General features: G+C 40.4%; 1 protein-coding gene across 1 annotated transcript in view; it reads right to left on the reverse strand.

Annotated features, from left to right (window-relative positions):
- Positions 1 to 25,407, reverse strand: part of LOC121628724 (NACHT, LRR and PYD domains-containing protein 12-like) — a 2,607,341-nt gene that overhangs the window by 1,119,810 nt on the left and 1,462,124 nt on the right. The window lies entirely within an intron of this gene.

Below are 25,407 nucleotides of genomic sequence, written 5' to 3' on the forward strand. Positions count from 1 at the left end.
AACTGCCTCTCACATACGCATTTTCCAAACAAACTGAAGAGGAAGAAGATGGAGAACACTGACGAATATTTCGCAATGACTTAAGCTGTACTAATATCTTCTCAGTCACCTGGAAGTAATCAGGTATCAGCCCTCATTCTTTGGGCACATAATGATGCTGAACCTAGACCTGAACCTAGACCTGACCAACTGCAGCAACCCCAGATCATAGACTGCCTCCACAGGCTTGTACAGTAGCACTCTGTGTGTCAAGCCCATAGGTCGTTGGACACTGATAACTCTTTGCATGAATTTTTAGAAGTTTAATGATTTTCTTTCTTATTTGTATTAGATTTTGGCATAATTTGTGACATTATAGATAAAAGAAGGTAAATAAGAATTCGGGCGACATTCATCACAGCTGTATTTCTGTCTGGGGAAACTTTCCTGTAGTTTAACCGCTTATAGGGTAAAATATTTGATAGAATTTCCAAATCTGATACAACATCTGGATATACTCGCTCCTTTTATTCGTGTCTTTCAAAGACTTTGTCCTGCTGTTGTTTATTTACACAAATTTTTCTGTGACTGGTTAAGAGACTTCCACACACACACACACATATATATATATATATATTTATATAAGAGACTTCTCTATATCCATCACTCACCCCAGACATACACTACCATTCAAAAGTTTGGGGTCACTTCTCTATTGAATCCCATGGCAAAGTGATCCCAAACTTTTGAACGGTAGTGTAGAACATTGATTTTCCATCACTTTTCATTTTTTAATTTGCTTTCTTAATTTGTGCTGCCATTGAATATCATAGCAACCCTAACAACCAGGGCTTCCTATCGGTTGTGGTTGGTCACATTTTCACATTTTCAAAAATGCTTAAAACAACCACAGACAGAATAAGAAAAAAAAAAGAAAAAGAAAAACTGGAAAAAAAAGGAAAAACATTGAGATGCTCAGTGATCAGACCATCTCTGAGACTCAGAGTGAATCAGTCTTTGTTTATTCTGTTAATGTGCATCATGAAGAACAGATGTTTAGGATGAATCTTCTCTGGAAAAAAGGAAGGAATCCCCGAAATGCCCAAATGAAAAATGGCTGCCGCGCCAAGTTACAGTTTGTATGAACCAAAGACAGCCGCTCCCACCCGGTTTGTTTTTTCTTCCTCCTCATTATCAATCCCACAACTCAACTTTTCCACCACTTTTGTAAAGATGAAGCTGAAGTCAGCTCCTCTTCCTCCTGGTTTTCCAGCCTGTGAAGCTGAGAGTGTTGTGTGGCCTGATTTAAAACTCACCATCTGCACAGTCTGAAGAGGCGTTCAGATCACCGGCTTCGTGGTGGAGAGCCTGAATGCAGCAGAGTCAGTGATTGAAATGAAAACCATGTTTACAAGTAACACACTGCTGGTGTTTGTCTCCAGAGCTGCACGTTCATGTTCTGCCTCTTTGATGATTCATTCTCAGTTTCAGTCATTCTTTAAACAAAACCTGTCGCTGCTCCCAGATTCTCACATGAATGAATAAATAATTAATAAAAATGTGAGTAAAGCAGGAAGGTTCTGCTGAGATACAGCTTTTCTTTCAGTTCAAAATGTCAGCAAATGTACGGAAGCTGAGAATGTGTCATGGTTTATGGTTTCGGGTTCTGACTTTGTGTTTAGTTTTGGTCGTGTTTCTAGTTTTTGTTCTTGGTTTTTTGGAGTTCAGGGCTTAGCTTTGTGTTTCTTTGGTTTCTGTTTGTTAGTGCACCTTGTCTGATTACTCATGCACGTCACCTGTGTTTAATTTATCAGTCTGTGTATTTAAGTCCTGGGTTTTCAGTTACTCCTTGTCAGATCCTTATTTTGGGTTATCCCTGTCATGTGTGGTTCCTTGTCCTGAGTTTTGGTAACTAAACCCTTTACTTGCACCGATTCTGCCTCCTGCCTGATTCTGCCTGCACTTGGGTCCTCACCTCTGCCACCATACGCGACGAGAGTGGGCATTTTTGGCTATTCTTTTCAAAATCATCATCTTGAGATAACGAGTTAATTTGAGAAACTGTTTTCTCGAGATGACAAGATAAATTGCCCCGTTATCAAAAGAAAACTCTTTTTAAAAGAAGAAAAACATGCAAGCCCGGCCACTGTCAGCTTCTGTCAGCATGACGCAGTTTCACACAAAAAACGACATTTTCAAATCCAATGAAATACAAGAAAACTTGAGGTGTAAAGAAAGAGAAGAAGAGAAAGTATCGGTAGCCGTGCCAACAGTTAAATCCTGAAAAAGAGAGATCTGATGTAAGGTTGGGTCTGTGTTGCAGGTGTTATGGTGAAAAAGTTTCCATCTTAATCTGTCAGATGCAACACTGACTGTTTTCAAATCAAGAACAAACCATTTAAACTAACTTTGAGTTTATTTGCTGTGATCCAGAATCAGCCAACAACTGCTGTTTTTATTTGTTTTAATTGGTTTTGGTGTGTTGGTTGTCAACTGTTCTTATGTCTGATGTTTTTTGTTCGTTTCTAATTTTAAAGCGCTTTATAAATAAAGTTGGTAGGGTAGTGCAGGGTATGGACAGGGCCATAAGAAGCTATTTTCTAACCATACCTTGATCATGAACCAGCCAGTTCTAAGAAATGCTGGGACTTTATCTTGACGGGCAGACAATTCAGCTAATCACATGTGAGGAAAACAAGGGTCATACCATTATGTGAAAGCAGGAAGGGGCAGACTATCAGAAGACAGGGAGTGTGGTACAGACCACAGAGATGGAGAGAGACGTGGAGCTGGATTTAAATTACAAGCAGTGTTCGGTATGTTACTTTAAAAAAATAATTAATTATAGTTACCTCTCCTACAAAGTAACTTAGTAATGGAGTTACAGCTTTATAAAAAGAATTAGTCAGGAAAGTAATTTTTAAAAAAAAATGTTTTAAAGAACCCCCTATCAACGGCTAATCCAGCATCGATGCATCCTACCTCTGAGATTTCTCCAGCCAGTAAAAGACTTGTGTCCCTTTCTCTCTTTCTTTTCCTCTCTTCCTCCAACCTCCTCCAAGCTTGTGTTTCTTTGCTGAATTAGCCACGGTGCACATTCAAAACATGACGCGGTGTGTAAAGTGAAACTTGGTGGTGCAGTTTCTCAGCCTCAGACGCTGCCGGGCAGAAATGCACATAATAAACATCCATGTGCCATGAAATGAGTCCAGTTTGCAGAATGTTAAGGTCAGAAAGTTACGTAGTGCATTTCTAATATGTTCCCTTTAACAGAATTTTAAATCAATCTGCTTGTTAATTTATTCATGATAAAACTAAATATTATATCTGACTAATCAATTAAATTGAAACTCAATAAAATAAATTACCAACAGAAAATTCCTGGACACTAATCCGGCTGCTTGGATGTCACGGCTCAGTCTCTGTGATTCTAACTGCTTACAGCTGACATTAAGAAACATTTCTGTGAGGGAAAAGAGATGTCTGTGAGTCCAGTGTAAAACTCTGTTTTTTTTCTGGACTCACCGTTGGTGTGTGCATCTTTAAGTTAGTTTTTAGTTTAGTTAGAACTAGCAACATGTGGAAGGTGGATTTAATCTCATTTAAACAGGATGAAAGAAAGAAATGAAAAGAAAGAAAGTTTTTATTCTCAATTTCTTTCATCAGGGGACTATAATCCAGTTTAGGAAGAGGGACAGTTCCAGTCCTGAACCTACCAGGAACCAAAAGGAAGCACTTCAACCTGCTGTGGGAATTTAAATCTGCCAACTCTGCTTCCTGTTATTCCACATTTTTCTTACTGTGGAGAATTCCCAAAGAAAGTAATAATGGTTCTGTTCACACAGCTCCTGTGTGTGTGTGTGTGTGTGCGTGTGTGTGTGTGTGTGTGTGTGTGTGTGTGTGTGTGTGGTGAGTCACCCCTGAGAGTGCTGAAGTGTGTGCTGAGAGTCTTACATAAATATAAGGATGGTATCATTTGTTTACATAATGTTGCTGAACATGGTGTCGTCTGTACGTCCTGCTCTCTGAGAAGTGTGTGTTGTTATTGTAAAAGGTGTGTATCACACCTTCACGGCCTCATGATGTATTCAGCTCCTACAGCTGAACTGCTCAAACTGGAGGGTCATCTCTGCTTGGTGTCACACTGACTCACAGCTGCAGCAGCCAACAGCTATCGAAGAAAACTAAGTGACTGTTTCCTCATGGTGCCTCCATAGCAAAGTCCTCGAACATCTGCTGGCATAAATGTGTATGTAGAGCAGGTGTGTCAAACTCTGGTCCTCGAGGGTATCCTGCAGGTTTTTTATTGTTTCCCAGATTGAAATTAATGGGTTTTTGTGAATAAGTTGATGAGAAACTGTTGGATCAGTTTGATTTTATTCAGGCGTGTTGGTGCAAGATATAACTAAAACCTGCATGATAGCGGCCCTTGAGGACGGCGGTTTGACACCCCTGCTGTGGTTACATTCTTGCACCAGTAGGTGTCACTGTAACACCAGTTTCTGTAGGGAACACCCAGCCCAAGCTAGCATCGTCACAGGATTAGAATAAATATGGCACTTGAGCTGGACACACAAGTCTAAACCTGTCTGTTCTTTCTGGCTCCACTGGTACGTAAAATACCACTCACAGCGACTTAGACTGGGTTCACATGTTATGATTTTATGTAAACATTCGACCAGATTCATGGACAATATCTCAGAGGATGAACAATCATGCTGTTTCGTAGCGTGTATTAGCGTTAGTGATTTCCTGTGTGTGTATAAGCAGATGAACAGAGTATTAAGTTCATGAACTGTTATGGAGGTATGGTCTCACTGGGAAAGAAAACATCACAGTTTTACTTGTAGACGGAACTGCAGTCAAACTTTTTTTTTGTTGGCTTTTCTTTCTTTTATTTTTCTTTTTTTTTGTGGCAGCCTGGGTACGAATTACACTGGAGCTTTCGGATGAGCCATTTTTGGATGCATACTGTAACTTCAAGTCAAGTCACGTGCACATGCATCCTCCTTATTTGTTAAAATTCTGACAGTTTTCAAGCCTTACATTTAAAAGGATGGCCGCAGGATAACCCATATGATTTATCACACCACCAACCAGTCAGTCGTCGCAGGTGATATTATGGTTTCTAACTCCTTACCGTTGAACTCTAATGGGATTTATTAGTACTCATATTAGTACTTGGTATTGACAATTACTTGTACTCGGTTTTAAAACAATGTGGTATTGGTGCATCACCTTTTAAAGATACATCAGGAACCTTATGACCTTAAGCTATTTTAGGGCTTCTCCTTAGAGGATCAGCTGAAAGTCTTTAGGGAATCTTCACTGCTTTTCAATCTCTTAAAAGCAGAATGCTGGTATTTGGCATTTTGCAGTAATAAATATCTCAGGTAACACTGTAAAAGTTGTAAATTCATTAATTGTCATGTGTAATATTCTTTATCTTCCTAAAAGGTATGTCCTGATAATGTTATTTTGGGAAATGTCTTTGTAATGAAGACACAGAAGGTTTAGAATAAACATGATGCTTGAGCTGGACCCACGACTCTAAACCATTCTGTTCTTTATTGCTCCACAGCTTCCATAAAGTCTGTAGCTAACAACTAGCAACCCAGGTAGTCCTTAGCTTAAAATTATTATTATTGTTTATATCCATGACTGTTAAAAACAAAATGGCACTGGTTTTCCAGTCAGAGCTCTTCACCTACTGCAGAAGCAGACCAAAATTATATCCTAAAACTAACGATTACTGACATCTAGTGGTGAAGTTGGAGATGGCAGCCATCTCAGATACCACCTGCTCTCATCAACAAATCTGCTGAAAGGATGAAGACAGGAAACATCTGCAGTAATTTACAGACACATAAATATATATAAATACAGTACATAGAATAGAATAGAATAGAATAGAATAACTTTGTTATCATTTTAACAAGTATGAGATTTAAAAGTACCATACAATCAGATACTTCATATATAAAACTAGAATAAAACGTACAAAGTAAAGCAATAAAAGCCACATAAAAAAAGACAAAAAATAAAAACACAAGCAGAGACTCCTCACTCACACACAGGCGTATATTCTGTTATTGCACTCATTCCTTTATGTATATGTATAGCATATTATGTGTTATTTGTATTAAGGAGACTGCAGCTGAATAAAAACACAATTTTTGAATCTGTTTGTCCTGGTTTTTATTCTTCTGTAACCTGCCTGATGGCAACAGTTCACACAGAGAGTGTCCAGGGTGTGAAGTGTCTGGGCTTTTTTAAGGCTACGGGAACTGTATAGTTCTTCTAGTGCTTGGAGAGGACAGTCGACAATCATTTGAGCCGTTTTGATGACCCTCTGGAGAGCTTTCCTCTGGGCTACTGTGCAGCTGCTGTAGCGCACAAATACATTAAGATGGTTGAAGATTGGTAGAAGGATGCCAACAGTCTCTATGAAATGTTGTTCTTCTTTAATATCCTCATGAAGTGCAGTCTCTGCTGTGCCTTTTTCAGCAGCTCAGAGGTGTTCACGCTCCAAGTCAAGTCCTTCCCAATGTGGACCCACAGGAAGCGGAAGTCCACCACCCTCTCCACACAGTCCCCCCGATGTTCAGTGGCATCAAGTTCTCTCTTTTCCTCCAGAAGTCAATAATGAACTGCTTGGTTTTGGAGGTGTTGAGCAGCAGATTGCTGGTCTCACGCCACACAGTCTGTCGCTCCACCTCGTCCCTGTAGGTGGTCTCAACCCCAGAGATGAGTCCCACCATCGTGGTATCATCCGCAGATTTGATGATGGTGTTACTGTGGTGGGTGGGAGTGCAGTCATATAGAGCAGCCCTGTGGGGAGCCGATGCTGAGGCTGAGGGCTGTGGAAGTGTGTGGACCCACTCTCACCTTCTGACTGCAACCAGACAGGAAGCTCCTGATCCGCATGCAGGTAGCATGTGGGAGACCCAGCTCAACCAGTTTGTCCACCAGCCTACAGGGAAGGATGGTGTTAACAGCAGAGCTGTAGTCCAGCCGCACCTAGCATCCCTGCTGCTTCAGATGGGACAGCGCAGCATGAAGGGCTGTTGCATGGCATCTCCCGTGGATCTGTTCACCCTATAAGTAAACTGGTGTGGGTCAAGGCTTGGTGGGATGTGATATGACCCCATACAAGTTTTTTGGAGCACTTCATCATCACTTTACTCACTGGGGTGTGTACGACTGGCCGGTAGTCATTGAGACTGGTGATGCGGGGTTTCTTGGGCAGTGGGACTATGGTGGGAGATTTCAGGCATGGAGGGAACATGGATTGGGACAGCGACTGGTTGAAGATCCTGGTAAAGACTCCAGCCATCTGGACTGCACAGTCCTTCATTACCCGTACAGAGACACCATCAGCGTGAGCCTCACCTCACTCTCCTCCTCCATGAAGGTGGTGCTGCTGTGGGCCTCGGGGTGGTGTACAGCTGCCTCTGGTGGCTTCATATCAAAATGGGCAAAGAAGAGGTTCAGCTCCTCTGCCAACCAGTCATTACCTACAGCAGCACAAAGGTTAGTCTTGTACTTGGTGAGTTGCTGGACTCCCTGCCCCACCTGCCTGCTGTTGTTGCTGTCCACATGGTCCTCAATGCTCCTCCTGTAGCCAGCTTGGCCTTCCTGATGCCTCTCTTCAGGCTGGCTTTGGTCCCGTTGCAGAGAGCCCTGTCGCCAGATCTAAAGGCGGTGTTTCTTTCCTTCAGCAGCTGCTGGACCTCCGCAGTTCATCCAGGGCTTCCAGTTAGGACAGACCTGAGTCAGAAACAGTTTGCTTAATTTTAAGCAGGTTGAAAGTGAATATTTTGTCTGAGCAGCTTTAATCTTCATATAGTCTGAACCCTCTTAGAGAAGTTTAATTTCTTTAAGTGGGAGAAGTCTTCAGGAATTGTTCTCCAAAATTATTAAAGGACTTTCCAAAGTTCTTTTTTGGATGTTTCTGCTTTTTTCTCTGTTCTCTGTGCAGATGATCCCACACTGCTTCATTAATGTTGCAGACCGGGTTCTGGGGAGAACCCAGCCATCCTTTTAGACTGATTTTCAGTCCAGTTCTTGTGTCATGTGGCAAACCTCAACCTTTTCTCCCTGTTTTTCTACTTTAAGAATGTCTTCTTGACAGCGAGCCTTCCATGGAGACCATTTCTGATGAAGCTTCAGCTAACAGTAGATGGATCAGTTACATCCATCTGTCATGCTGTCTTATCGTGGCTGTTTTTCAGAGATTCAACTAAAGAAATGGGAACAAAAATCTTTATGACAGGCTGTTAGTAAGAAAGAGCTTAAAGATTCAGTTTAAAACTAGTTCTTTACAAAGTTGTCTGTTGTGTGTTGATGCAACACTGGTTTATGCCTTAAGTTAGGGACCTTTTCTGTGTTTGTATGATTCATACATTAGAGTTAAATGGCTTAACAATGAAAAAAAACAAAAAACAAAACACCTTCCTAGAGTAAAAGGAGTTAAAAATGGGCGAAAAAGCTGAAATTGTCCAACGAAAAGAGTTGAGAAAGCTGGAGAACTGTTAATCAACATTACTTTAAAATATTCCAACAGAGCCTGATATGAAGAAATGAGGACTGGACCAGGAATCTGGATCAGAACTGGGCCGCTCAGACACTTCAGCAGTTCAGAGATTTCCATCTGGGAAAAACCAGAAAAGTCTTTTCTCCTTTTTCTTTCAGTACCTTGGCATTTGTGGGCTCAGAAAGAAACGAAACTTTAGTCTCTTAAGATGGAGCACCTAAAACTTCCCAGTAAATTCCTGTCTGTGTGTATAGAAAAGGATCCCCGATTTCTCAGATATGATGATTCCTCCACTTTCTTCTTCATCATCATATTCTGAACAGGACTCTTCTTCTGTTTGAAAAGACATAAATGGTTCATTCTGAGGTCATAAAAGCAGTTAGATGCTGCAGGAAATGTGATTTTTAACAATATCAACTCATTTATTCCCATAGATGTGTCTTAGTTATAAACTGTAAAGAGAAACAAATGAATACCAGAGAAAGGTTATTTGTTTTGTAACCTGTCATCACTCCTTTTTAAAGTCTTTCCGTCTTTCCCTTCCAGCCTCTCCTCCTTTATTTTATTTTATTTTTATTTTTTTTGCTCTTGGCTTCCTGTGTTTTCCGTTTCCAGAGAAATATTTTCTTCCCTTGGATTTGCTCCTTCATCCCTCTTTTCCTCTGTGTGTGTGTGGACACAAACACACATTCAGACTGTGGCCACTGGCTTCCCTGATGGGAATAAAACTCAAGTTGCTGTGAGGTAAATCATTACATTTTTGATTCAAGACTTGGTTTAAAGTTTGGGGTGAGTCCCCAGGAAATGAATATAAATGGTTCAGCGTAAAGTCCTCTGTGTGTGTGTTAGGTGTGTGTTAGAGAGACTTTTTGTCTGTGCCGGCCGTCAGTTCCGATGTGTTTCCCAGACTTGAAGCAGGTCAGCCAGAGAAAGAAGTGACTCAGTTTTCCCAGTAGACCCATACACACACACACACACACACACACACACACACACACACACACACACACACACACACACACACACACACACACACACACACACACACACACACACACACACACACACACACCTTTCATTCATAAATATGGTGTTTTGTTTCTGAAGTTTTCTGCACATGAAGTTTTGATCGTGGTTCATCTTTCTCCTTCCAGGTTTGATTAATGGATCTGACAGTTTTTAATGATCTCCGTAGTTATTTTTCTTATTTTTGCTGAATGCAAAAAAATAAACTAAGATATCAGGAACACAAAAAGTGTTTTTTATGTGTTTTTTTTTAACCTCTCAAATTTGATATATAGTGTTTTTAAGACCTATATCATCACTTCAGTGGTAAAAACATGGCACAAAACTCTGTTGTTTACAATCTTTTACTTGTTTTCTGACCCCTGGTAGAAGCCTTTCTCACTAATAATTTTGACTTCAAAGCAAATATATATATATATATATATATATATATATATATATAGAGAGAGAGAGAGATATTCCAACCTGGAAATCCCAGAGTAAAAGTGAGAAGAAGGAAATAAATGTAGTTCTGAGAGCTCGTTTCTGCCTCTGTTTGTGATTTTAGGAAGTGTGAACTTCCTGACCGTGTCCAAAATGGTGAATTAAAGCAAAGCCATGTTTGTCCTCTCTAGGCACCTATCCCATAAATACAACTGGAGCAGTTTAAATATATTTTATTTTTACTATCTTTCCTCTTCATTTTTCTTCCCTCCATTGCTGCTCCTTTTATTTATTCCATGTCTGTGTTTTTATCGCTCATTTTTAAGCTACGACTTTATTTCTCCTTTCATTAATGTGATTTACAACCACAATATTATGTAACTGCTGTTGCACAATTGTGCATGTGATCTATCTATCTATCTATCTATCTATCTATCTATCTATCTATCTATCTATCTATCTATCTATCTATCTATCTATCTATCTATCTATCTATCTATCTATCTATCTATCTATCTATCTATCTATCTATCTATCTGAATTGAAAACCATCTGTTTATGTTTAAGATGGATAGGAGAGGACAGAATGGGGCTTTGGCAGTAACTTTCTTCTTCTTCTTGTGTTTATAACAATATTCTGTCTCAGAGGACCGGGCCCCCCTACTCTTGCCCCCAGTCCCAGACTGGAAGCTGCCGTCACTATTTACTGTTTGTCAGGTCAGAGGTGGCGGCTGCCGCTCATTCTTCACCCGAGCAGACGCTCACTGTTTGATTTTTAGCCATCATGTTTCACTGGCTGCCGTTTATTGTGTTTTTACAGAGATTTTCTTGTTTTTGTTTTGCGTGTTCTCAGCAAACAGACTTTTCCACCTCATCCCTGGAGGCTATAGATTTCTAGGAAACAGTTATCTTCAGAATATCCATCATACTTGTCAATGTATTCGACTTTTTATTGTTGATTTATCTCCAACGGTTTTCTGTCTACTTCTCAAACGGCTGAAGCCTGAGCAACACAGGTGTTTCCAGATTATCTCACAATCTTTGTGATGGTTGTGTTCTCCATGTTTACCAGAACAGATTAAAGCAGAAACAGAGTCTGGCTTCTCGAGCTCTTGATCCATGTCAGGACAGTGTGGTTCACTGGTTTTACCTTTCAACCATAAGGACAATTTCCCCTCTATTCTTGTTCCTCCATAAGCAACAGCCTACCAGATGAAATTCCTCATCCAGACCACAGTTCTGTCTCATGAACTGTTCCTGAAAGTTTTCATATTGACTTTGAAATAGTTGCATGGCTGGATTGCCAGCTAGTCTTCTTCTTATACATATTTTGAAATATTATTTACTACTTTTAAGCTCTTCATAATAATCGTTTTACTATCTATGTGCAGATTAGAAAAAAGTGACACATTATAGGTCTCCAAAGATGATGCTATCAAGAAGAAAAGTCCTTCACCTTCAACCCTGAGCTGCTGAAGATGAATTCATTCATTCATTCATTCATTCATTCATTCATTCATTCATTCATTCATTCATTCATTCATTTTCTGAACCACTTTGTCCAGTTAAGGGTTGCAGGGAAGCCGGAGCCTATCCCAGCCATTAACAGACGAGATTCAGGTTACACCTGGACTGGTCGCCAGTCCATTGCCGATGTTTCCCTCGCTTTCTTTCTTATTTCTTTTCCTCTCAATTGTCTCATCATGCAGCTCAGGATGGATTGTATTAAAAGAAAATTTCAATATAATTTGTTGGTTTTCTTAGTTCATTAATTTTATGAATTGTTTTATATAAAAACAGTTATTATAAATTGGACTAATTATCCTCTCATATATATTAATTATACATGTGGATTATATAAGGATCTGTAATCGGTCACGTTCTTTTTCGTAATAATTCAAGGAAGGAATTACTCCTCTGACATCAAGCTATTATGCAGCTGTCTGGCTGATACACTGCCTACCAGGTAGGGGTACGGTTGAGTGTAGAAACCCAACAGAGATCAGGGTTAACGGCACCAAACTGGCCCATCCTAAGCTGGACCCCTTAATGGAAACGGTGCTTAAAGGCAAAATAAGTAGCACTGACACCTAGTGTTTCAAATCAGAACTGCAGTTGAAAGAGAAAAACAAATCAAAATAAACTTTTAGATTAATTTAAGCAAAATTCCGGCGTCTGGTATACATAACATACCAAATGCACAGCAGTCTCTTGTGGGGGATTCCTGAAAATTGTGGTTAAAAACTTCTGCAGCAGCCTGAAAGAGCATTTGGGAGTGGCGATGTCATTTGTGGGTGTGACATGGCTTTGGCCGTACGGGAAATCTATGATCCACTGATATCGCGGAAGTAGGAAAAACAAACACCAACATCCAACATACTTTTACAAACTTTTCTCTCATTATTACAAAATCTATCTCATGTTTAATATGAATATCAGTTGCTGTACCAGCAAAAATATGACAGGAAATGGGGATGAGGATTATTCTCCTCACTTTCACTCCTCCTTTAGACCAGATTCTGGAAACATACTGGGCTTTTGGTTTCCATCCTCTGCAGGAATCCCCTCAAACAACAGAGCTGGAAACTTTCTGCAGCTGGAAACTTCCCATCAGGAAACAACAAACTGAAGCTCTGCAGATATCATCACTCGTGTGTGTGTGTGTGGCATGTTATAACCACACATTTACTGCAGCTTGTGTGCAGCTGAGGGCTCAGATGGGACGCTTCACCTCGTTTCACCTCCTGCTGCAAAACTTTCAACTAAACAAAAAAAAAAAAAAAAAAGTGAGATAGAAAATATCTAAACAGTAATGTGATGACATCATTGGGTTGGATGACATCACAGCAGAGGTCAGCCGACGCCCTCGGGGATCATCAGGGTGATTTTCACCACCATTTGTCAAAGTTGATTCATGCTGATGGGTGTTTGGATTTTCAAGTAGCAATCAGATGTTTTCACATTGTTTTATAATAAAACCTGCTCCAGTTTGTGGTCGTAGGAGGAAACACACTGAGTTTATACACAGAATGAAAAATCAGCTCACATCATTGGAAAGAAAAGGAAAGAATTAAAGAATGCAAAATGAAATATGAGGATGAGCAGAGGAGATGGATAGAGGAAAGGAAAGTGTGGAGATGAGGAGAGATAATAAGGTGAGTTGGATGTGATCCTGCAGAGGAAGATCCTCAGAGACCTCGGTCTAGACACAACCAAAAACCAGAAAGACACACATAAACAGTGTAAGAGCTGCTGGTGGTTACAGGAAGTTCATGACAAGGTGGATCTGAAACTGACAGCCATGATGGCTTCTTCCTCTGTTTGTCATCATCAGCGGGTAGTTGTTTAAGAGAGTTAAGTATAACTTAAAATTTACATTTAGTTAATGTTAACAGTTGAAGATGTTTTCTGGGCCACAGGTAGAAAAGGTAACAAACCTGATGACGATCCTGAGCGCTGAGAATCAACCGTCTCATTCAGAACATCTAAAAGCAGATCAGGCTCTTCAGACTGCCCCGTCAAGGTCACTAACTGTTTCGATGACATCTACAAAAACCTAATCAGTCTCTCTGCATGATCCACATAGCCAATCAAATATTCCAGGAGCCTTTTTAAGGAGCTCTAGCTCTTTAAATACCTCTGTAACTTCTTCATAGGACACTAGAAACTCTTCAGTGGCTTCTGGATCTTTTGTGATAGTCTGTTGTACAAAATCCATTATCAGCCTGTTCAAAGAATACTGAAGCCACGTCAAGAACATCTGCAGTGACTTTTACACCAGCCTCAACTACTGTATGTCAAGAACGCAAAACAGCTCTAAAGACATATTTGAGGACTGGCCAAGAACTTTATAATGTCCACACCTTACCACTTTCAAAACCTTTGGATTCTGTTGAACGACGTCACCTCCTTCTTTACTTTCTTTAATCAGTTTTTTGTCACTTTCTCAAGCACTCCTGAATCCATGGACCTTTGAAAGCCAAAACTTTTTAAGGACCATTAATATCTCACATGCCTGGACTCTCCTGGCATTGTAAAAAAGATGACTTTTTTACATTAAAAGTCTGTACTTCTGGCCTATTTTGATGGAACATTGGCATTCATCATGTACATTCCTGAAGCTCTTGTTGTCCTGCAGCGTCCTGAGGCTGAGTAACAGCATTTCACAATATTGTGTTCCAGCCTGGACCATTATGTCAGTAGCTGGATATCAACACATGGGCTGTTTTGAATGCACTCCATGGCTGATAGATCAAAGAAAATCAAGAGGATTTATTAGGGGTAAGAGAGGAAATGAAAAAGAGAAAGTGGCAGAGCAAGAGATAATACAAGAGTCAACATCAGACTGACTTTTACTGGCTGAAGAGATCTCAGAAAAGAGACAGGGTGCAAGACAGATGTTGAATTAGCTGTGGTTAGGGGGCACCAAAATGTGAAAATCTGCTTAAGTTCAGTATGTGTTAAGTGTTGCTTTAAACCTTCTAAACCATATCTGGAACTTCTCCAAGAACCTCCTCCTTGTCATTTGCTGTTACTGTCTTTGAGACAAACTTCAGTTGGAAGACCGTGACGTCAGGCCAGACTAGGATTGGTTTAGTGTTTGTACTCCTGCTTACCTAACTGGAAAGTGGACTTTTTTATTTTGGGTTGGTTTTGATTAGAAATGATGGGTAATGGGTGCACTCTGGTTTAGATCACACACAAAACACTTCATGTAAATATCTGAACACACCCCAGAACCCACATATCAGCAAATAAAAGTCAAAATGTACAAAAAGCGTCTGTATGAAAGAGACTGATGTGGACTGAAGTAGAAAACCCCTTCTCATCACCTGACTGACATTTCAAACACACTGAGCAGCTCAGTAGATTTTACACCAATTAAACAATCACATATTCATTTGCAGTTATCTCCAGCCAGTCTGTTCATGTAACATCTTTTTGTCTGCTTGTTATCCATTTTCTGTTCATGCCTTTTCCATTTCATAACAACCAAACTACAATTTAATAATGTCACAAAAACTGATTCATACATCATATAAAAAAAAGTAATGTTCAACAGCTTTAATCAGCTCATAGACTAAAAAAATGTAAAAATTTTAACTCTTTTGTTTTCCAAATGAAGTAAAACATCTTGAAGATATTCAAAGCTAGCAATAATATTTGTTTTCAGTCTGCATTTCCTATAAACACTGGCATTGTGGGTTCCAGTTTATGCCAAGGTAATTTGTGGTTTTGTCATCTGCTTGTAGTTGAGGCCTCACAAGTCTGAGAAGGTCCACCAGGTCACTCTCTGCCTGACCACATGCTGCCCGAATATTTGTGAGAACCTCTGCACCTGAATCAATCTCCATTCAAAAAATAAAAATAACTAAATAAATATAATACTGGTCAGACAAAGAACAGAAGAACAACTTGGACAATGAGACTTTGTAAAATTTTCTGGAAACACTGAAAGTTTTCAAGGCAACAAAATGAGCGGGTCACTGTTTTTGTATTTCAAAACGAAGAAAACTGCAGGTTCTGAATGCGCTGAAGGCATACCATCCACGAGGTCCAGCTAACTGCTGGTGTTCTGGTTCTGATATCAGTGTCATGTGGGTTCATACCATGCAGCCCCAAAATGATTCTCTCTAACACTCTAACACACAGCAGCTCTCTAACACTGAAGTTAGCCAACGTATCAAGATGAAAAAATCCACTTAGAGCTGAAGCACAGCAGAGAGGAGCGTGCAGACCTGTGTACCCTCATTACCCATTGTTACAAATGGGCTATAAACCACTTATGTTTTCTTTCTTTCTTTCTTTCTTTCTTTCTTTCTTTCTTTCTTTCTTTCTTTCTTTCTTTCTTTCTTTCTTTCTTTCTTTCTTTCTTTCTTTCTTTCTTTATGTATTGCACTTGATTTATTCTGTTTAGTTTAATTTACTAGTATGTTTTTCATGTATTTATATTTAAAAATGTATTCAGCTGAATGAGAGGAAGATTACCTCATGCAGGTAGAAACAAGGTTTTCCCTTCCTCCTTACTTCCCTTTTATCAAAGACAGAACAGAAGCTTTTCTTCACACTTTGATCCAAGTACCAAAAAACTGTGTTTGAAACCTGTCAGATGGAGATAATCATCCAACAGGATGGATTAATTCCAAATTTCAACCTTCAGTCATAATTCTGAACAGGATTTCTTCAGGGTTGGTGCAGAGCAGCAGGTTTGTAACAGAAAACATATGCACCACTCTTAGATTTCAGACCACAACACACTAAGGTCATATGTTGCTGTAAATGGACGTTTGATCATGATCAGAGGTTATGATGTTCCTGTTATAACTGAAAATATTCACAGAGGGAATAATCCTGGCATGTGCCACATTCACTTTATGTAGGAACTGTTTTGTCCAGGTGTGATGAAACCTCAGGCTATTCTGCAGCAAAGATGAAGCTTCATCTTAAAGACAAGTTGCTGCAACATTTCTCCAACATCTTTAGTCTGGATGCATATGACTCAGACTGACTCAGCAGGGTTCATGGTTGGGGTTATAAGGTTGTAGGGATGCCGCAGTCAATCATGGATGGAGAGCTAAGATGCTTTCAGCTGAAGTGGTTCTGATTCTGGAAACATTTAGTCTTTTAGAGCCTTCATCAACTTTTAAAAACCATGTCTCTTCTTTCTTTTATTGCAGATGAAGATCATCATTTATCCAGAAGAGCAAGATTGTTTTGGAGAAAGGGCTGTAGGTGGAGGCATCACCAGGAATAGCACAGGGTCTTATGAAACTTTTCTGTGTTAGCTAACTGGATATCTCTTTACTCATATCAGATTTTAAATTATTATTAATAAGCAACTTTGAATCTAACTCATCATGTGGACCAACATAATTCTAAAGGAGGATCCTCTACGAGTCAAAACCTGATTTCTGTAGCTATGACATCAGGTTTACAGGCAAGGCAGAAGTAATGTCTGCAGGGTTTCAACATTTTCATTGTCATGAAAGATAAAAATAGCCAAGGTATGGCCTATTGGAGTGTAACCTGCGTGCGGTAGCATGCTGTTTTAGGCACCGCCTTGCACATTTTCTCATTGGATGTGTCTGTGTGGCTGGTGTTGCATAATGAGGATTCCCTGACTGTGTTGGCTGTTTATGACAGAAATCCCCATCAGACACATGCATGACTAACAGCAGCTGTCTGGAGGTGTGGCATCTGATCGGCTACTGCTTCATCATCTGACCTGAGTTCAGACACAACAAACACCACAAAGGAAACCAGAGCCTTCATCATGTCTAGAGGCAAACGTGACAGGTGAGATTATGAATTCACCCAAATTACCCACCCCTAACTGTGTGTCTGGGCAAACAAATAGTTGGAGTTTTATGTGCCCATATTTGGAGGTTTCTGAACTTAATGATGTGAAAGCATGAAGTCTGACTGTGATAAACTTGCAGAACATAATCAGCTGCTGTCAGCTGTGCTAATAAATTGCATGACAGCATCACACAGTTCCTGCAGGTTTGTTGGCTGCATTCATGATGAAAATCTCCAGTTCCACCACATCCCAAAGCTGCTCTGTTGGATTGGGATCTGGTGACTGTGGAGGCCACTGGAGTACAGTAAACTCATTGTCAGTGAGCTTTGTGACATGGTGCATTATCCTGCTGGAAGCAGCATCAGAAGATGCTACACTGTGGTCATAAAGGGATGGACATGGTCAGTAGGCTGTGGTGGTTAAACCAGGCCACGTTGGTACTAAGGGACCAAAGTGGGCCAAGAAAATATCATCCACACCATTACACCACCAGCAGCCTGCCTTGGATCAGTGTTGATCCAAAGCAGGATGAATTTACGTTTTCATTATTTTTCCATCATTCTGATCCTACCACCTAAATGTGGAGCTGAAATGGAGACTCATCAGACCAGCAACATTTCTCCATCTTCTATTGTCCAGTGTTAGTGAGTCTGTGTGAATTGTAGCCTCAGTTTCCTGTTCTTAGCTGACAGGAGGCAACCGGTGTGGTCTTCTGCTGCTGTAGCCCATCTGCTTCAAGGTTGGACGTGTTGTGTGTTAAGAGATGCTATTCTGCAGACCTTAGTTTGAACCAGTGCTTATTTGACTTCCAGTTGCCTTTTTATCATCTCCAACCAGTCTGCCCATTCTCCTCTGACCTCTGACATCAACAAGACATTCTGGTCCAGACAACTGCTGCTCACTGGACATTTTCTCTTCTTCAGACCATTCTCTGTAAACCCCAGAGATGGTTGTGTGAAAATCCCAGTAAATACTCAGACCAACAACCACGTTCAAAGTCTGTTAGTTTCACTTTTTTTCTCATTCTGCTGCTCAGTTTGAACTTTAGTAAGTTGTCTTCAACATGTTGACATGACTAGATGCACTATGCAGCCTTGTGATTGGCTGCATAAATATTCATGTTAACAAGCAATAGAACAGAGGGACCTAATAAAGTGGCCGGTGAGTGTATCATTCGCTGTGAAATACTTGAGGTTTGATTTGGTTCAGATGGTAAAAATGTTTTTTTCTGTGGTTCTTCTGTGGTTACATCTTAGTTTAGCTCAATACTTAATCCTTCTCAAACTGACTCTTCTTCAAAAGAACCAAATCATTCATTCAAAAGTACAGATAACTGTAACAGCAGCTCCTGAAACAGTCATAAATCTACTGATTCATGTCCTAGAGCATGACTCCTGCTGTACACAGACAAGAAAATAGCTACAAACACATGGAAATATAATCTCACTGCAGTGACTGCCATGAAGCGACTGATACAGTTTTAACAATCAAATAGGTTTACAGTGGGAGACTTGATGGTGGTAATCAGGACTAACCAGTCCATATTCTCCCTCATCTGAGCCTTAACTATCATTTATTATTAGCCCCTGTTTGAAGTCCCAACTTTCATGTTTAAAAGGTTTTTTCTTTGCCATGTCCAGCTTGGTTAACAAATAGACAAACACAACATTCACACATCTTCACCTCTCAAACTTAATCATTACGTAGAAAACAGAAACTAAAATTAAAATACTAAAGTCATCTATGAGTCTAATCAGTGCAAAAGAGCAGAGATGGTCAGTTGAAGCATCTGCAGTGTCATTATAGCTCGAAAGAATGTGCAGCACATCCACGGGGTAAGAGATTTCAGATGCAGCACACATTTCCTGCAGCTGTGTGATGGGTTACAGGTGTTTCTCTGACTGCAGAGAAAAGACTTTTATCACAGAAATGGAGATGTTCCCCAGCTGCTCTCCATTTGAAAATGTTTCATTTCATGGTTGGCATTTTAATGACGAAGCCACAGCGATGAGCCTCCAGGTGCATTCAAATCTGCACCACGCATAAATGTACGAGACTAAAATAAAAAAAAGCTGCTCTGTGGTTTTAGATCAGTCTGAGTGCTCATCATTTGCATGTATTACTGTTTCCAAATGTCTTCCTTCTTGTTGTCTGTAAGCAACATGCGAATCTCCAAACGTCTGCAGTTTGTTTAAAAGACGAAAACTTCATCTCAGAGTTTCTGAAATATAATTTATTTAGTGTCATTTTCATGTGGAGTTTGGTTTGTTTAAGTTTAACTGGAACAGCGAGTCACAAACATGCCCAGAGCAGAAGTACACTTACTTTCTCTGACTTTGTCGGTATGAATCAGACAATTACTCATGGCTCACACGTGTGTGTTGTCTGTGTGTGTGTGTGCATTGGTGTGTGTATTATCTAGTCATGCTGTTTGTCTGGCCTTCTGTGTGTTTGTGTGTGATGATGTGGTCTGTGGGCGGGTTGACATCAGTGTGGGCCGTGCTTGAGGTAAGGATGGGCATCTCCAAGAACAGTCTGTCTGACAGTGTGTGTGTGTGTGTGTGTGTGCGTGTGTGTGTGTGTGAGACAGGTCAGCCATAGCACAAAAACACAATGAGCAACAGATGAAGTAAATAACATTGATAAGGAATTGGTCTGTGTGAACGAGCAGGAACAAAGTCAGTTTGCAGACGACCAGTGTTGAAGTCCAGTGTCGGCCAGTAGCAGTGGTACCAATGTCTTATGCTGCTCTGCAGCATTCAGGTGTGTTAACACAATGCCAAGAGGGAAAGATCTCAGCAATGATCTTAAGGAAGCAACTGTTGCTGCCCATCAATCTCAGAAGGGTTATAGGTAACCTCCAAACTATTTGGATACCATTATTCTACAGAGAGAAAGATTATTCAAAGAGGAAAACAAGACAGATGCCAGTCTGCCCAGGAGTGGACGTCCCAGCAAGTTCAGCCCAATGCTCAGAGAAACTGCAAAACAACCCTGAGCTTTATCGCAGACTCTCAAGGTCTCAAGGTGGCTTGTTTGGCCATACTGTGTGGCAGTGCAACACTATTTTCTTATGTTAGGGTAAGCAGTTGCAAGCTCTCTGAAAACAGACAGAAGTAAGCATGTTAAGAATGCAGAGGACGAACAGAAGGCTCTGCCTGTATGCGTATGTGTATTTAGCGCAGAGCATAAATGAGGCTTTAGGTTTAGAAAACAGTTTCTGAGCAAACCACCAAACTTATGGAAAAGCGTGTTTTGGACAGATCAGACCAAAGTGGGAAAAAAACCCAAACACAGCAACTACAGGACCTGGACATTGAGTGGACCATGAACTCCTCTGGAGGTCAAAATATTATGAGTCAAATGTAAAACCATCAGTCTGACAGCTGAAACTTGGCTGAAGTTGATTCATCCGACAGAACAGTTATCCCAAACGCAGCAGCAGATCTACAACCGAATGGCTGCAACAGAAAAGAATCAAGGTGTTGACATGGTCCAGTCAAACTCCGGACCTCAACCTGGTTGAAATGTTGTGGACCTTAAGGGACCTATACAGCAACAAATACTGCAAATCTAAATGAACTAAAGCAACATTTGTAAAACAGAGTGGACCAAAACTCTACGTCAGGTGCTGGTGTTAATCTGAATTTGGATTTAGTGAATCGTAGACCTGGGGAGGACCAGATGATTTTTATTATGTTCTAAATCCAACCTTAGAGATGAAAGACTGTTATTTCTTTTTCACATGACTATGCGTTTGACTCCTGGTCCATTACACACAGAACACACACACGTCTAGACACACCATCTGACCAGTGCGCATGCATTCCCTGCTCACCCAAACAAACACACATGAACACACAGATGGCCAGACAGAGCATGTGGTCGCTACAAAAACACCTAGAAATATTAAATATCACATGGATGGATAGACTGATAGATAGACGGATGGGTGGATGCTCAGCAAGTGTGGAAAAGGAGCCTCTACAAATATAATCCGTAGTTTTCTGAATCTGCTTCCTGTCAAACATTAAACACAATTTAGCCACATTCCTGTCATTCTGCACATTCCTCCACCGGTAAACAGATCTCAGAGCAGTCTGGACATGTGTTAGCTCAGTAGAGGATCTATTAAAAATCTGACACTGGAGAAACAGAAGCAGGGAGAGAGGATGGCTGTGGACAGGAAGAGGTGCAACAAATGATGTTGCTGATGTTACACCGAAAGTTTTACTGTCAGAACAGCTGACCTGCAGGTACGATAAAACATTATTCACCACACGCTGCAGATGGCTTTACAAAATGAGCCTTCATTTTAGCATATTACATCAAATACAGTGGATATAACCCTTTGTCATGGTCTATGGGTTCTGGATCTGTTGAGTTTATTTCTGATTAGAGTTCTTTTTATAGTCTTTGCAATCTTTCTGGTAATATCACCCAAAGTGCTCGAAATCTAGAAGTTTTCCTTTTTTTGTTTTGATGCTCAGGTCAAAATTGTAGTTTAAAAAAGTATCTTCTCAATAATGTTAGGCTTCAGTCTGCTCCTCTTCTGGCACACTACCTTTCCAGCTTTGGAGAAGTTACGCCTGAAAGAAACACAAGAATTAAATTGCAATTAACCAACTTTAAAATCATTAAAAATCTATGCTGATGGTGATTAGAAACCAGCTCAGCTGTGGAAGTGCACCATAGGATGTGGTGCTCCTCTGCAGCTGCAGACTGAGACGTTTCCTCTGATGCTTCCGGAAGATGTTTATATGATTAACTTTAAAGTCTGCTTTTTGTCAGGCTATTTAAAAAGCAACAATACAAAAAAAGGAAATATAGCCTACCTGTGATGTTGAAGGCACCGCCCGCTCCGTTCTCATGCTTTCACTCTCCGAGCTCGTTCAACAGTTACCCTGGCAACGGTGTCTCACCAAGACGCTTGTTTCCCAAAAGTGAATATCATTCTAAAATGAGGCTTTCCTTCAGTTCAAAATGATAAATGGTTGCTATCAAAAGCATTTGGTTTACGATGCGATTGAATCCATTTTAAAGCATCGACTGAGAGCTTTGAAATACCCGGAAGCAGCTTGACACGCATAGATGTCAAACCAAGGCCTCGGTTTGTGTGGTCACGTGACTTTTGTCATGCTGAATCAATGTATCAGAACAACACTTCCGTGTCACATGCTCAACACATGCTTGAGCAGATGGCTCAAGTGTAACATCAGTTACAGTAACATCTAGTTGTCAGGAGCTCACACTGTTTTCACCATAGAAACACCGGCAGAACTCGTAAACAAACCGAAAGATTATATAAATACTCAACAAACAATGTCAACACAAAACATACCCCGAAAACAAGAGTGAACAACTCAGCAGCAAATGCAACAGGACATATCTGCTTGGTAAAAACTCTGCTACAGAGTTATAGTCCAGTATAGCGTTGTTTGCTGTCCTTCATTCATCTTATATATTTGTACATGCCCCTGTTAATAGTACATGTGGCAAATGTACCACAATTCCAACAGAGGTGGAAAACATCTGCTGCCAAGAATAAGCTAATGATGCTATTTGTCAACACTTTTATGCATTTCTACACTGTTAGCTATATTTCTATCCACTCCATATAAGATAATAAGATAAGATAATACTTTTTTTGCTTGTGCTGAAAATTGTACTGCAACATCGAGTCAACAATCATCACAGACAAGCCAAAAACAAAGAATCTATAAAAATCCATTAAAATATCAACAACAACAACCATAAAATCCACATGTAAGAATAATATTATGACGCAGCAGAAACTGTGGAGGATCTTGCTGTTGAGTCTCCTCAAAAAGTAGATCCCCTGCTGTACTTTGTTGCAGATCCACGTGATGGGACCATGACAGGGCGGTGTCCACATGCACTCCCAAATATTTAAAGGATGCAGATTGTTTAATGGGTTTGTTGTGTATCATGACTGGAGCAGGTGAATGTTGTGTGGTCCCAAAGATAACCTCCTCTGTCTTGGTGGGATTCAGTATGAGGGCATTCTGGTCACACCACTGCACTACACTGCTCACACTGTCAAAGAAAGCATCTGGTTTCCCTTCCTCAGTCAACTGAGCCACCAGAGCTGTGTCGTCAGAGAAATTGATAAGACGGTGGTTAGGTTCACTGATAACACAGTCATTGGTGTAGATGGTGAACAGCAAAGGTAAGCTCACACATCCCTGTGGGACTCCACTACTGGTTGCAACCAGACTGGACCATGTGCTTCTGACCCTTACCAGCTGCCGTCTGTTGGTGAGGAAGGAGTGATACCCGTGATTGAGATGGGAATTAATGTCCAACTGCTGCATTTTGGAAAGAAGTAAATCTGGCTTGACTGCATTAAAGTCGGAGGAAAAGTCAATAAACAGGACTCTGGCATAAGATTTTCATGTTGTATATAAATATAGAGATAGATATAGTGATGGACGCATCTTCAGTATTACGTCCATCTCTATAAGCAAACTGATAAGGGTCGAGTTTGTTCTGAACTGACTAAGCCAACAAAGACATGATTATTTTTTCAAATGATTTCATCAGCAGAGAAGTCAGAGCAACAGGACGATAGTCGTTACACTGTTTTGGACATGTGTCATATACACCTAGTGTTTCATGTAGCTAATCAGCTGGGTGTGTTTAGCCTGGTTATTATGCTTTTACCATCCCTACAACTGGGCTGGAAACACAGGTGGCGATATCACTTCTTCTCCATCATTTTCTATGGAGTTTGCATGATGAGGCGAGAATCACTACCTTCCTCCAGCCAAGCGATATTCGTGCATGTGAAATGTTGCACTCGTTCATGTAAGATGGGGGCTTACAACGGGACACAAGAAAATGAAAAATGTTAAATTTTTGTTGCTGTTGCATGGCTCCACAACCAACCAGCGAAGGGCTTCATTGACTGACTTGACAGTGCAGCCTGCAAACACTCTCAACATGGAGGAACAGATCATTTTAGCTGTGTCTGACTTTACCATATTTTACTTCAAGCAAAGATTATAGAGATGTAAATAAAAAGGCAGCCTTGTGGCGCCAAGGTGAATTTTTCCGAACGGGTCCTGGATTTATCTGGATCAGCTTTGAGGTCCACCATCAAATGATGACATTCACCATGTTGTTGTTTGTAAAATAGGATGAACCCAGGGTTGTCTTTCTCTTTTGTACAGTAACCAGCAAGATTTCTATCAATTTTCTTCTGACTCTTCATCCTTCATGTCTTGTCTGTCACAGACTGCTTTGAAAATGTCGAAATTACCTCCGATATCATAATCAATCAAATTTCTTTGAGAAAAGTGATCTGATACACACAGATGCTGCTGTTCGTCGCTTCCCGTGTGTTTGGTTTCACCAGACTGGCGATGGTTCCACCTGTCGCTGTCGTTGCCATCTCCCGTGTGTTGAGCCCATTACACCGAGAAGTGAACATACGTGTGCTATTCTCCTGAGAATGTGCCCAAACTGGAGAAGATGACCAATTACTGGGATGTTACTGAAATATAAAGTAGAAAAAAACTCTCTAAAACCTATTGTTTTCAGTACCATGGAAAATGAATGTAGAGACACACAGGAAAACTCAATCATGCGTTTATGTGGAAAAGAAAAACAAAAAAATAACAGCGCAGCTCACTTGTCTGATGAGTCAACACTATAACACTGTAGACAGCTCAGAAAAGTCAAAATAGCATAATAGGGCCCTTTTAAGTTCAGGAGGAGTCCTCTCTGTGTTTGTCTTGTTTCCTGTGTCATTTGGTGGAGTTTATGTACTTACATCCCATCCCTCCTGTCACACAGTCCCTGGTACTGTGAATTTTCTGCCTTCTCTCTTTTGCTTTATGCCAGTTCCATGTTTCTCATGTTTTGTTTTAGTTGGTTCTCTGTTTAGTTTCTTGAACATCCTGTCTATGTTTAGCTTTTCAGTTAGTTTTAAAATAAACTCCTTCAACATTTCAGAAAATGTTCCCAAGTCCTTGCAGTGATGTCCAGTAGAGAATCATGTTTGTTTTTATTGCAGTGCTATCTGAAGGACCAAAAATCACAAGCATCCAGTTTTGACCATCTCCCTTGTTTCTTCTAGTCTTTTGATGATATGATACCTGGAGATGGTCGGATCTTGAAA

This window comes from Melanotaenia boesemani, chromosome 18 (genome assembly GCF_017639745.1).
Source record: "Melanotaenia boesemani isolate fMelBoe1 chromosome 18, fMelBoe1.pri, whole genome shotgun sequence".
NCBI classification, from domain to species: Eukaryota; Metazoa; Chordata; class Actinopteri; order Atheriniformes; family Melanotaeniidae; genus Melanotaenia; species Melanotaenia boesemani.